Source organism: Eucalyptus grandis, chromosome 6 (assembly GCF_016545825.1).
Source record: "Eucalyptus grandis isolate ANBG69807.140 chromosome 6, ASM1654582v1, whole genome shotgun sequence".
Classification (NCBI taxonomy): Eukaryota; Viridiplantae; Streptophyta; class Magnoliopsida; order Myrtales; family Myrtaceae; genus Eucalyptus; species Eucalyptus grandis.
The window spans coordinates 55,096,233-55,110,871 of record NC_052617.1 but is presented as its reverse complement, the minus strand read 5'-3'; the positions used below and the strand labels follow the sequence as shown (position 1 = coordinate 55,110,871).

Here is a 14,639-nt window from a genome sequence, read left to right as displayed (position 1 = left end):
AGTCGAAAGTTTGGGATGAAACTGGATGGTCGGTATCCGGTATGGTGAAGAACATAAATGGAATGGAACCGACTTGGCACTAGACAAAGGAAGAATGTTTTGGGGAAAATTCTATCGAGTATCGTAGCGAGTTTTGATGAAGTTTGGGAACTTCATTTATTGAAATAAGTGGAAGAAAGGGAATCACTAGTAATAGTCATCTTGGACTAGTTGCCGAAGTGTAACTTCGACACTACATGAGTAGATTGGGCTCATGGAGCATCTTGTAGTACTAGATCATGGTCGTGTAGCAATTTAACTTAGTCCAGGAGCACATGAAAGTGTTGAGTTTATTGAGAGTCGAAATGAATCTTCGATTTCTTTAATCTCGTCAATTGAAGACAACCCACTTGTTCGATGGAGATTGTTGAGGTTACTTGGTGATGGTTGTAGTTAAGACAGATTGGAGAATTGGAAATAGAAGACATCTCAATGGTCTGAGAATTTCTAGATGTGTTGTCATAAGAAATGTCGACCGATTTGCCGAGAGAAAGAGATAGAAATTATGATCGAGTTAGCACCGAAGATAAAGCCACTCTCGAAGGCTTCTTGCTAGTTATTGTTGTTTGAATTTATAGAACCGAACGTACGGATGTGAAGATTGATGAATGAGGAATTCATGCATATTAGTGCATTGCCTTAAGAAACATTAGTTTTATGGAAAGAGAAATGAAGATGGTTCGTGGCAATTATACATCAACTATAGTCGACTTAATCAAGTGACAATGAAGGATAAGTGTTCATTGTCAAAGATCGACAAATTGGGTGACTTGTTATAAAAAGTGTTAATGTCTTCAAGGATTGACTTGAGGACATGTTATCGTCAGTTAAGAACCAGGAAAGAGATTATACTAAAAACAACATTTCACACTTGATTTTGCCCTGGTGAGAATAATGTGAAGTAATTTGATTTAACAAATGCTCCAGCCGCTGTCATGGATTTGACAAACCGAGTATTCAAGAATATCTAGATCAATGGTGATCGTGTGGTGTAGAGACATTCTAGGGTGTTCATTAAGTGATGAGGATCACGAGAGCCCCTAAGAATGATCATGTGATTACAGATAAAGGAATCTTCGTGGACTCAGCCAAGATTAAATCAGTTGTTAATGGACCGAGACCGACATCGGCGTTAGAGATGAAGCGGTGGGGGATGCGATTACTACGAAGGTTTGTGAAAGAATTTTCAAAGATCGCATCATCGTGAGGTTGACCTCTTAAGAAAGAAGAGAAATTCATCGGCATAGACAAGTACGAGGATAGTTTCTAGAGCTTAAGTAAGAACTAACTATCGTACTTGTGCTAAACTTTTCATTTGGTTCTGGAAAGCACGGAATCTTTAGTGATGTGTCTTGTAGAGGACAGGGTATGCATTGATACAACATGAGAAGATTGTTGCATCACTTTGTTCCGCTGATTGAGACCCAATCAGTGGAATACGGCGGTGTCGTGAACCAGGAATTTTGGCGAACTATAATAGTGATATTGGGTATCACCTTGGAGGAATGAAATGAGTCATTAATGTGTTGAGCCGAGAGTCTTCAATTGTGCGAGACCGGCTAAAGTGTAGACTTTACTTGAAAAGACTTGAAGCTTGGTTTTCAAATTTGAGGTAGGCTACCTTTTTGAATTTTATAGCCGCCCTCAAAATTGAGCCAAATGTTCAAGTTGGAATCGCCTAGTTGACGTAGGACGAGAGATGTTCGTAAGACCTTATAAGATGATATTGGCAAGAAAGAACCTGATTGTAAGACTTTTGAAGATGGAACATTCGGGTTCCATGAGTGATTGAATACACTTGACAGTGTAGCACTCAGGGAAAAGGTCTTGTCAGAAGTTCACTATAGTAGTGCGGTTTGACCGGATGGTGCAAGTAAATCGAATCGGAATCAGCGAGATTAGTAAATTGATATGAAGATAGATACCGAGCAGGTTGCAAGTGTCAGTAAGTGGAAGCTCGGTAATGCGAACCGGGAGAATTTTTACCATCACTTGAGAGTCCCAAGTGGAAATGGAAAAATACGGCTTACTAAGGATTCAGAGGATTACTGATACCATTTGAGAATAGTGGTTGATCGATAGATGGAGTTGATCCACTTTGGTACAAGACGAATAGATCTTGTTTTGAGTGTGTAACATCCAGATTTGTGCTACGATTTCGATTAGATAAATTGGGCATTTCATCGATGCGACACGGTGTTTTTCTCGAGTTGGCCACTCATGAGATAACTAGACTAGCCGGGGTGAGTTATTAAGGACCTTAAGACAAATAGACTTGAGAATTCGACCAATGATCGACTTCTCGGACCGTGCTCATCTTTAGAGATCATTACGGCACAAAGTATAAAACCCGATTTGAAATCAAAGATAGATCGGTTCGACCGAGATGAATGACCGATCGTGAGTGACTCCACTAAATTGGAAAATTCTCATCGACCGACACACCAATTTGATGTTTCTATCGTTTTGGCGCCCGTGTCCGTATTTGAATCTTTGAGATTTTCACGACAATCGAGAGTCGCCAATGGGTCGAGTGGGTTTATTGTGGCTCGAAGAAAATCGACCACGGGTCATTTGTTCTAAAAAGCTCTGAACACTACCCAGTAGCCTAGGTCACACTAAAAGCATGTCGGAGTGAAATTAACCGCCAATCTAAATTCGATTTCAGAAATTGAAGATCCTATCTTGTCACAGAGTGAGTATACCGAAGTGTGTGTGCATCAGATAAGTCGCCGGCATGGAGTGCCGGGGATGAATTATATTTTGAATCTAAAACAGAGATTATAAATTTGGCAAAGTTTCAGAGGGTTCTTTATTAAGCAGTGTATATCAGATGGTACATAATTTCAGTGGTGAAAAGAAAGTGAAGAAGATTTCAAAGCCAAAAGACTGATGAGTCGGTGATTGCGGTGCAAGATCGGTGCCGAGTTATATCGATCTTGACCGAGATTTCCAGTTTCAGATCGGTTAGATAGTTTCTTTTTAATCGGTGCAAGCGAGTGTACTGTGATTTCGGTTAGTTTGAGATGAGATCGAAATCGAAAATCGCAAGTCTAGAGTCGGCGCATGTCAGTGTTTGCGGTTGTCGGATCGGCGTCGAGTAAAGATTGCTCAGAGCTGTCAGAAATTTTAAATCGTTGAGGTTCGAAGGTTTATTAGGGAGTCGAGAAAAAGAGATCAGATGTGGATGACATGGTGTCTTATGTGAGAAGCTCAGTTCAGTTGTTGGTTCAGAAAGAGCAGAGTTTGTGTACTAAGATGTCTCCTTGGTTAAAATGGTTGGACAACACCACGAGACCAAATGATCAGCGTGGAAAAGTGAGACTCGATGAGACGACAATACTCCCACCCTTCGTTTATGGATTGGAAAGATTTAAATTTCGAGGACGAAATTTTTATAAGAGGAAGAGTTGTGACATCAGATTTTGGATTTTTAATTTCGATTTGGATAAATAAGGCCCGTTTCGTTTAATTGAAGCCATGGATTGCGAAATTGGGATGCGAGTGGGCTACATTGGTAAGGAAATATACCAATTGGAATAATGAGGTGTTGAATAAATTAATAGGGTTCAATTTGATTTAATTCAAGAGGAATCAAGGCTCGGTGGAAAGAAAACCTAGCAAAATTCGTATGCCACCTCTACCCCCACACTTTGGCCTACCTAAATGCTTCTAGAAGGGGCAATTTTGTCTTGGAATGTGAGTGGAGGGGGCTCATGGTGGGCCACCTGCGGATGACATAAGAAAGAGAGAGTGTGAGAGGGAAAGGAGAAATTGATTTTCTCTTCCTCTCCTCTCTCCTCCGTCGACGGATCTCCCCATCTTCTTCTTCTTTTCTTCAAACCTCCATGGGACCGAAGACCGGCGGAGATCGAGCCGCCATCGCCGCTCTCGCCGCCGTCGCCGCCACCACCGGCCGGAGCCGCCGCCGTTGCTCCGCGGTTGCCGCACCTCACCGCACGCCCTCTCTTCCGCCTCTCTCTACCTCCTGCTGCGGGTGCGAACCGAAGCGCGAAAGTGAGCGGCGCCCGGCGTCGCCGGAAGAACCGCGACCCACACCTGCTTGAGGCCGCCGCCGCACCGGAGCCGCCACACCGCCGCCCGCGCGACGCCGCGCGCTTCCTCCGCCCCTCACGCCGCACCCGCCGTCCCCGCCGTGCAACCTAGCCCCTGTTTTGCCTCTCGCTCGGTCCCGTTCGGCCACCTACGGCCGTCGGCCGACCACCTCCGGCCACCATCGACCGCCGGGAGCTCCACCTGCCCTTAGCGCCCTTGGCCGCCTCGGTGGCCGGGAACGCCCCAACCAAACGCACGAGAGTGCATAAAATGGGTATCGCAGAGGGTTTGGCCGTTTTGGCCATTTTCCGAGCCGGATGCTCGGCCCGCTTTGGGAAAGTCGATCCTCGCGTCGAGCCCGTCGTTTTGAGTGAGTTTTACTCACTAATGCCTTCTTAGTTTGCTAATTACGCTTAAAGGTTGGTTAGTGTTAATTAAGTGTAATTAGGTTGTTAGATTAGAATTGATTAGTGATTATTAGTTAATTTCTTTGCATATTAGTTGTGTGATTAGTATAATTAGATAGAGAATTGCTTGTAGTATTTATTGGATGCTTCTTGGGATTTTTCCCGTCCCTTATCGGGTGTTAATTAAGCGATTCGAGACCTAAGTGGTATTTTTAGAATTTAATATCAATTTTCGAAATTAATTATTTAATTATTTATTTCCGGAAATTCAACAGGATGGCAAAGTGACCGGGATTTTATGTCGATGATGGTGGCGCGACCGTTTATTTAATTGAGCTTCATATGGTGCTAAATTGGAATTGTTGTGTTTATTTATTTATTTTTCGGAATTAAATTAATTAATTATTTATTTTCCGAAAGTTCAACTTGGATGGCCAATGATCAGAATATTATGCTGATGACCGTGGTGAAGTCTGTTTATTTAATTGGGCTTTAATTTGAGTTAAATTGAATTGTTAATATTTATTAATTAATTATTTTTCGGAAATTAAGATTTAGATGGTTGATGACTGAAATCTCGTGCTGATCGTCGTGGCGTGGTCCGTTTATTTATTTGAACTCCACGTTGTGATTAATTAAAGTGATTGTGCAATTTATGGAATTATTCCTTAATTGACTGAATTTGAGTGGAATTGAATGATTGATTCGTAAATGGCCGAGTTTGTTTATTTAACCTTCATAATGCTTTGATGAGCTGTAAAGTGGAGAAAGTGGTGAGAGCTAACCGAGAATTCTATTGGCCGAGACGATCAAGTACGAAGTATAGACGGGCGTGGTTCGGTGATTAAGGATATCATCGTGCGAAAACCGCGCCTTAAAGAACGCACGTAGACTGTCTATGACTTATGGTAGGCGTGGTTCGGTGATTAAGGATATCACGTGCAAAACGGCGCCTTAAAGAACGCACGTAGACTACCTATGAATTATGACGGCGTGGTTCGGTGATGAAAGACATCATCTTTGTGCGAAAACGGCGCCTTAAAGAACGCACGTAGGCGTCGGTGATTTGTGACCTATGACAGGCGTGGTTCGGTGATGAGGAATATCCTTTGGCGAAACGGCGCCTTAAAGAACGCACGTAAACCGTCTGTTACTTATGTCACCTTGGCGAAAACGACGCCCGAGAGCATTGATGGAGCTCTGTGACTAAGTGTACTATTGGAGGTTATGTGGGATGGAGTGAATGACCTAGAAATGATTTGACTGACTTGTAATCGACTAGGTCGATTGATCGATGATTCGATTTGAGTGTGATTCAATGTGATTGATCACTGCCTTGATTTGATGTTGCAAATTGATTGATTGAATGGAAATGACCGTGAGTGGTCTTGTTGGTGTGTAATCGATTAAGTCGATTAGATCGATGCTTCGATCTGTGATGTTATTGCTTGGGTGACTGTTTGATTTGTGCTAATATGCAGGTGGAATCTGAGGCCAAGGTAAGTCCTCCGACTCATGTTGTGCATAGGCAGCCCTAAAGTGTATAAGTTTACTAATCGGGTCTTAGGGGGTAGAACTTGCTGAGACGTTGTCTCAGTGGTTATTGAATAACCATTTCAGGACCCGGATGAGGAGCTTAAGGAGGAGGAACTTGATGAGGAAAACCCTGATGAGGAACCTGAAGAGGAGTATCAGAAGGAGAACCCCGAGAATGATCCAGAGTAGGATCCTGATGACGATTGCTATAGAATCAATTTGAGTAGAAACCAATTGTCTTCGTATGGCTTGTATATGATCATAAGGGTGTTGGTTTTTAGGTTCAATTTCCTAGTCCTACTTGTAGATCCCATTGCTTTATTGTCTGGGGATTTTTATAACTGCTTCCGCATGTGTTATTAAAAAGGACAGGGTCAGCGATATGTAGTCCTGGGGATATCGCATAATAAAATCGACCAAGATAGAAGGATAGTCACGTTACCGAGAGTCGGGGCGTGACAAGTTGCATATTTACAAACCACCACAAAAACCAACAAGGTCTAAGGTTAACTTAAAATTCTCTAACGCAAGGCCTACTTCTCATCTCCACAGACCTTGAACCGAACACAACGATTCCCATACTATGGGCCCAAAAAATAATAAACAACAACAGGATGAGATATAAATCTCAGCAAGTTAATAGCTTAAGTCTCAATTAGGATGCAAATTCATATTGGAGGTAGCCTAAACATTCAACAGCACATACACCCTTGAATATTAGTACATCACATATGCCAACACCAATGCAATAATCATGATCAATAATCATAACATATAACTCTCATGCACCAAGCATCTACATGGGTCTTGATAATAAATAAAAAATCCTTTTTGGCTCGTCTAATATTGTGCTTCATAGTTTTACCCGATAATCAGGCGTAATGCATCACAATCGTTCACATTGTTCTGATTGTTACGACCCCTCAGGCCACGGCCAACACACGAGTTGACAGTTTTTTGGCATGACCGGGTATCGTCCCATCCTATCAGGCATGGCATCATTTAAAACCTAGTCTAGACAACATTCCATAAAGAAACATCGGTTTGGCTTCAACCGCGACTCGACATCCGGACTCCTACCGGGCCGATAAACATCAAGCATCGTCCCTAAAATCCCGTTGGGTAACAGGTTCAATTAAGTGACTATACAAGCATGCTAACACTCAAGTCAATTTTTATCCGCCGTCAATTAGTTCGATATAAAAGAGTTCATGCTTAAATAACAAACCTTGAAATTACATTTAAAATTCCAGTAAGGATGGTGGTGGTGGCTTGCGACGTTGAGCACGTAGCGGCAATGATGGTGGCTCGCGGTGGTCTTGTGAGGAATAGCGATAGCATGGTGGATGGTGAAGCAAGTGGTGGTGATCAACGGCGGTGTGAGGGGTGGCCAAATGGAAGAAAATAAGGAAGAAAAGAAGCAGAAGGAATGAAGAATGAGAAGAAGAAGGAGATGGTTGTTTGGGGGGGAGAGAGAGAGTTCTTGAGATTTTTCAAAATTTTCATTATTAGCAATCCAACCCCTAAAATCATCTCCTCATTTCCTTTATTTCTTTTGTCCTTTAGTTCATAAATGTACGGGCATTTTGGAAATTTCACACATTTTTGTCCAAATTTTCAAAATTTACCCTTGGGTCCATTTGTTTGAATTGGGCTTGGTAGGCTTGGCTGGGCTCACTTGGCCTCCTTGTCTAGTCCATATGGGCGTGGGGCCCAATGGCCTTTGCTTGGCCCGGCTTCTCTTACTAATGTCTAATTCTTGATCCATTAATCCTTTTCTAATAATTTTATGCTTGCCGATAAATTAGCAGGCAATGAAGCAATGTCCAACGGATTAGTTTTGAAATCCTCGAAAGTTCGATACTTGAAATCGAATTAAATTTCATGGTTGAAATCGATCAAATGCGATTTTAGTACAACCTAAACTATTGAGCGGTTTTAGAGGTTTTCGCTTGGTTGACCCGTGCCTGATAATTTTTTATCCATTTTTGTGCATCTTCGAATCATAGATGACCATCGGTTGTCATATAATCACGAGGGTTCAATTACATACCATGAATATAAGATTAGTAGATCGGTTTATCGTCGTTTGATGCAAGTATCGTAATTGTGTGGAATCACCTGCGAGTTGACTACGTACTTCCATCAAATTGAATTATATCCGTTTGTTAATTGACTTATAATAGTGTAGTATTCATCCATGTCGATCCTTTTGGTCGAGCGGTCAATCCCTAATTGAATTCTCTAGTCTCACATTTTACCCATTTATAACCTTACTCAATAGATTAGTTAACTTGCGAGTGATCAATTCATAGTAAAATAACCATAAGTGCATGGATGAAATAATCATTTCATATATTTCAAAATATGAGTCAAATTTCAGGATATCACGTAGCTTTAGTTTGATGGTGAAATATAATAAATTTTGATCACGATTTCTCTTTCACGTTGATATTCTCTAATTTGTTGTTTTTGAGTGCCAAATTCTAACGTGTATCTCAACAATTTCCCTCTTACATGCGAGCTCACTACTTCCTCTTAATTAAGGTATCATTTTCCATCTCAATTTGAATCCCTAATGTTTCATCCCCAATTTCTTTCTCTAGGCCGAAAAAGAAGAGTGCCATTGAGACCGTGTTACTACACCACATGCTCACCAAGTTTCTTTCGCTGGACCGAACCATCAAGATTGCTTGGAAGCCACGTTAGTCCCCACATTACTTACTTGAGATATTTACCAGACACGAAAAATATTAGAGTCCTACCAAATTTCTATCGATTTCTAGTATAATTTATTTGGTAGCACGCAATAGAAGTTCAATACCCTTCACATGGGGAGATCACCAAAAGGAAGCTTAAGTCCAAGCCTATGAACATATTCAGTTAGACTCACATTCACTCAAAAGCTTACATAATGAGTTATGAATCAATTATGATATATTAATTGTTTCACATTGATGGGAGAACGGTAACAATTCGAACAATATCGAATCAACGCAGCGGAATAAAATAATCTCCCCTCTTGTGTAAACCTAATAGGAATCGATATAGTAGAGTAAAATAAATACCAAGCACACGAATACAAGATGATTTTTACGTGGAAAACCTCCTCGATATGAGGAGATAAAAAACCATGGGACCGGAGTCCACCCGAAATTCTTCACTATCAACAAAATTGTTCTTCTCTAGCAAATACTAGAGGTACATAGCAGCAAACACCTCAAGAATATAATTCTTGGCAATACACATGAACTTCACAAGAGATTAAGGATAAATTTGACCAAAAACGCAGGTTTTGATCAATCCACGAAAAACCTGATGTAGGGAGCTTCAAACGAAAATCAAACCATTCAGATTTGATAAAATTGCGCCATGAACATGCTGACAAAATTTCAGCTCAATCGGACCACGAATCGACCTCCGATGCCAGCTTGATGTAAATCAGATATTGCCCAAAAACCCAGATTTTCTGCTTTCTCTTTTTCTCTTGTTACTGTTTCCTTTTTTTTGCGGCTACCTCTTTATATAGATAGTGAAAAACCCTATTTCCTCATATAACTTATTATATGGGCTCAAGCCTTTATTGGGCTTGCAACTCATTGGGCCTCCTCCACATAGGAGTGAACTCAGTTAACAAATCTCCCTCTCACGACAATGTGGAGGGATTCACCATCCCTGCTATCAAACGGCAATGTTCAAGCTTCTCTCTTGGTAGAGTTTTCGTCATCATATCGGAGCCATTATGATCCGTATGAATTTTTTCAAGTTCCAATAACTTTTCATCTAGAACATCCCTTATCTAATGATATCTAACATCAATATATTTCGATCTAGAAAGAAAAGATGAATTCTTACCAAGATGAATTGCGCTTTGATTATCACAAAATAGCACATACCTCTTTTGCTTGAACCCAAGTTCTTCTAAGAACTTCTTCATCCAAAGCATCTCTTTACTAACTTCAGTCGCTGCAATAAATTCAGCTTTGGTTGTAGAAAGTGCAACACACTTCTGCAATCTTGACTTCTATGACACAGCTCCACCTGCAAAAGAAATCAAATAACCAGAAGTAGATTTACGAGTATCAATATCTCCTACCAAGTCGGAATCTGTGTATCCAACTAACTCAAGTTTCCCGGTCCCAAAACTGAGTTTCAACTTTGAAGTTCCCCGAAGATACCTCATAATCCACTTCACTGCATTCCAGTGCTCTCTGCTTGGATTTGACAAATAGCGACTAACAACGCCAACTGCATGCGCCAAGTCTGGGCGTGTACATACCATCGATATATTAAGCTTCCTACAGCTGAAGCATATGGAACACTTTCCATATCTTTCTTTTCTTTATCAGTCGTAGGACTTTGCATTATATTTAACTTAAAGTGGGCAGCAAGAGGAGTACTAACCACTTTAGCCTTGTCCATGTAAAATTTCTGAAGGATCTTATCGATATATTTCTCTTGCGACAAAAATAACTTCTTAGCATCTCTATCTCGGGTAATGCTAATGCCAAGAATGCCACGAGCCCAAGTCTTTCATGACAAAAGACTTGCTCAATGTTTTCTTCAATAACTCAATTCTTGAAGCATTCCTGCCAACAATTAGTATATCATCAACATAAAGCAAGAGAATAATAAAGTCATCATCATAAAATTTTTGGATAAACACACAGTTATCCGAGGAAAGTCTTCTTATAGCCCTGTTCTGTCATAACTGACACAAATTTCTTATACCACTGCCTCGGTGCTTGTTTTAGGCCATAGAGATTTTTCTTCAATTTGCACACATAATCCTCTTTCCCTTTCACTTTAAAACCCTCAAGTTGTTCCATATAAATCTTTTCCTCCAAGTCACCATGTAGGAAGGCCGTTTTAACATCCATTTGCTCAATTTCCAAATCTAGGCTAGCTGCCAAGCCTAATACCACACGGATAGAAGACATTTTCACTACCGGAGAAAATATATCATCAAAATCAATACCCTTTCTCTGACCGAATCTCTTAACAACCAATCTAGTTTTGTACCGTGGTTGTAAAGTATGTACATCTTGCTTCAATCTATATACCCACTTGTTCTTCAAAGCTCTTTTACCTTTAGGTAACTTCACCAATTCAAAAGTATGATTATCATAAAGTGACTACATCTCATCTTGCATAGCATCAAACCAATTGCTTTTGTACTCATCTTCTATTGCTTCGCATAGCACTCGTTCACCTGCATCAGTCAATAATACATACTCATCTTCAGAATATCTGGTGGAAGCTCGTCGATCTCTAACGGATCTCCGGACTAGAACATCGAGTGGAACATCTAATTGAGCCTCGGTTCGGGAATAGTATTATCTATTTCAACATGTTCAGGAACATGTGCGTTATTTGGAACATTGACTTCCCGCTGCTCTTCATCAACCTGTGTAGGAATATTTGTAAGAGGAACCGGATCTAAATCAACCAGATTTTCGCTAACCTGTGGTGCTGAAATCATCTCTGATTTCTTAATATCCTCTATTGTTTGATCTTCCATAAACACAACGTCTCTACTTCTTACAATTTTCTTTTCAAGCAGATCATAAAATTTGTAGCCAAGCATATCCTATCCATAACCAATAAATATACACTGTCGTATTTTCATATCAAGTTTAGACCTCTCAGCTTTGGGAATATGCACAAATGCTTTGCACCCAAAGACACACAAATAATCATAAGAAACTTCTTTGCATGTCCAAACTCTATTAGGAACATCAAACTCTAAAGGAATGCATGGAGTAAGATTTAAAATATGCACAACTGTACTTAAAGCCTCACCCCAAAAGGATCCAGGTAGCTTTGATTGTGAAAGTAAGCATCTTACCCTTTCAACCAATGTTTTGTTCATTCTCTCAGCTAAGCCATCTAACTGAGGCGTCTTGGGAGGTGTCTTTTGATGTTGAATACCTTGTTGTCTGCAGTATTTATCAAAAGGTCCAATATACTCTCCCCGTGATCGTTCGATGCATTTCAATTTCTTTCCGGTCCCGTCTCTTAAGCGAAGCCTGAAATTGCTTAAAAGCATCTAACACTTGATTTTTAGTTTTCAAGGTATAAATCCAAATTTTCCTTGAAAAATCATCTATGAAGGTAACAAAATAAAGAGAGCCACCAAGTGATTTTGTTTTCATAGGACCGCAAACATCAGAATGCACTAAATCCAATATACCTGACTTTCTTGAAGGAGGGGAGCTTTTAAATGCAACTACATTCGTTTTCCCGCTAAAAAAGTGATCACACTTCTTTAGCGCCGAACTTTTCAATCCTAAAAGGAGCTTCTTCTTGGCCAATATTGACAAACCCTTCCCACTGATGTGACTGAGTCTCTTATGCCATAACTCATCTGCATCTACGCTATCTACTGCATTAATTTTGTCTGTAGACAACTTTGCCTGCATAATGTATAACGCACCTCTAGCCACAACAAGAGAACCTTTGGTGAGCTTCCATTGACCATTACTGAAGGTGCTGCAATACCTCTCATCATCCAACTTGCCTGTAGAAATCAAATTCAAGCGGATATCATGTATATGTTTAACATTATTCAATACTAACCTTGTGCCATTGCTGGTTTCTAGGCACACATCACCGATGTCTACAGCTTGGAGCTAGTCCATTGTTTCCCATCTTCACAGATCCGAAGTCACCTGACCTGTATGATGTAAAGAAATCTCTACGAGACGTAGCATGAACAGATGCACCACTATCAATTACCCAACTGGTCTCATGAGATACAAAATTAACCACATCACCATAAAAAATAGTGAGAAAGTCTTCTTTAAGTGCAGCGACATGATTGTCATCACTGTCATTATCACTTATCTCTTTACCTTTCTTCTTTTGTTTCTTCCTTTTTAACTGGCGACAAAACCTTTGAATATGTCCCTTCTGATGACAATAATGGCACTCAACTTTAGCAAATTTATTATACTTACCTATGCTTTTGTCTTGACTTTTATCTCTATTTCTCGGACCTCGAGACTTACTTCTTCCCCTTTTCTCAACAACCAAGGCATCAGAATGTGAAGAGGACGATCCTTGTGTCTTCCTTCTCATCTCTTCATTCAAAATAATACTCTTGGCCAAATCCATGGTAATTGTACCATCTAGGGCAGAATTAGACAAAGATGTTCGGAACGTCTCCCAGGAGTCCGGCAAAGTACCAAGCAACCATAGTGCTTGTATCTCATCATCAAACTTGATTCCCATCGCAGCCAACTGATTTATAATTCTTTGAAAATAATTTAAATGATCAGTCAAATGAGTACCATCATGATATCTCAGAGCCATCATATGTTTTATCAAAAATAACTTATTATTCCTAGTCTTTCGAGCATATAACTGTTCGAGCTTATCCCATAAACTGCGTGCATGTGTTGCCTCAATAATATGATTCAAAACATTATCATCTACCTACAGCATGATATAACCACACACTTGACGATGAAATATAGACCATTCAACATCAGTTTTATTCTCCAGTTTCTCCTCGGCAAATACGGGCAAATAAAAATCTTTCACATATAAAAGATCTTCCATCTTTCCTTTCCAGATATGATAATTCGAACCATTCAGTGTAACCATTCTACTCATATTCGTTTCCATTGTTTAACACAAGACAGAAAAATCAAGCAATAACCAGATGCTCTGATGCCACTCTGATGGGAGAATGGTAACAATTCAAACAATATCGAATCAACACAGCGGAATAAAATAATCTCCCCTCTTGTGTAAACCTAATAGAATCGATATAGTAGAGTAAAATGAATACCAAGCACATGAACACAAGATGATTTTTACGTGGAAAACCTCCTCGATGTGAGGAGATAAAAAACCACGGGACCGGACCACCCGAAATTCTTCATTATCAACAAAATTGTTCTTCTCTAGCAAATACTAGAGGTATATAGCAGCAAACACCTCAAGAATATAATTCTTGGCAATACACATGAACTTCACAAGAGATCAAGGATAAATCTGACCAAAAACGCAGGTTTTGATCAATCCATGAAAAACCTGATGTAGGGAGCTTCAAACAAAAATCAAACCGTTCAGATTTGATAAAATTGCGCCACGAACATGCTGAAATTTTTTTAGCTCAATCGGACCACGAATCGACCTCCAACGCCAGCTTGATGTAAATCAAATATTACCACAAACCCTAGATTTTCTGCTTTCTCTTTTTCTCTTGTTACTGTTTCCTTTTTTTGCGACTACCTCTTTATATAGATAGTGAAAAACCCTATTTTCTCATATAACTTATTATATGAGCTCAAGCCCTTATTGGGCTTGCAACTCATTGGGCCTCCTCCACATAGGAGTGAACTCAGCTAACACACATAACACCTTCTTTGATGTGAGAGCTTTCGAAAACAACTCATGCATCCATTTCAATAGTAGCTCATCACCACTATTGAGAGAGAGAGAGAGAGAGAGAGAGAGAGAGGTGATGGTAGTGGCTTGATGGTGGGGATTGTGAGTCAATTAGCAATGACAGTTGTGGGGTTTGAGGGTTTAAGGAGGGAGAAAGTGAAACGACACGATCCCACATGCGCCAATTTTGAAAAGGAGCATTTT

At 40.2% G+C, this 14,639-nt stretch overlaps 1 long non-coding RNA gene across 1 annotated transcript; it reads left to right on the top strand.

Moving 5' to 3' along the window:
* Positions 1-4,382: 4,382 nt before the first annotated feature.
* Positions 4,383-6,421, top strand: LOC120294967. Its single transcript, XR_005552317.1, has 2 exons — positions 4,383-4,465; positions 6,123-6,421. It is a non-coding gene; the product is annotated as an uncharacterized LOC120294967 (long non-coding RNA).
* The last annotated feature ends 8,218 nt before the right edge of the window (positions 6,422-14,639 follow it).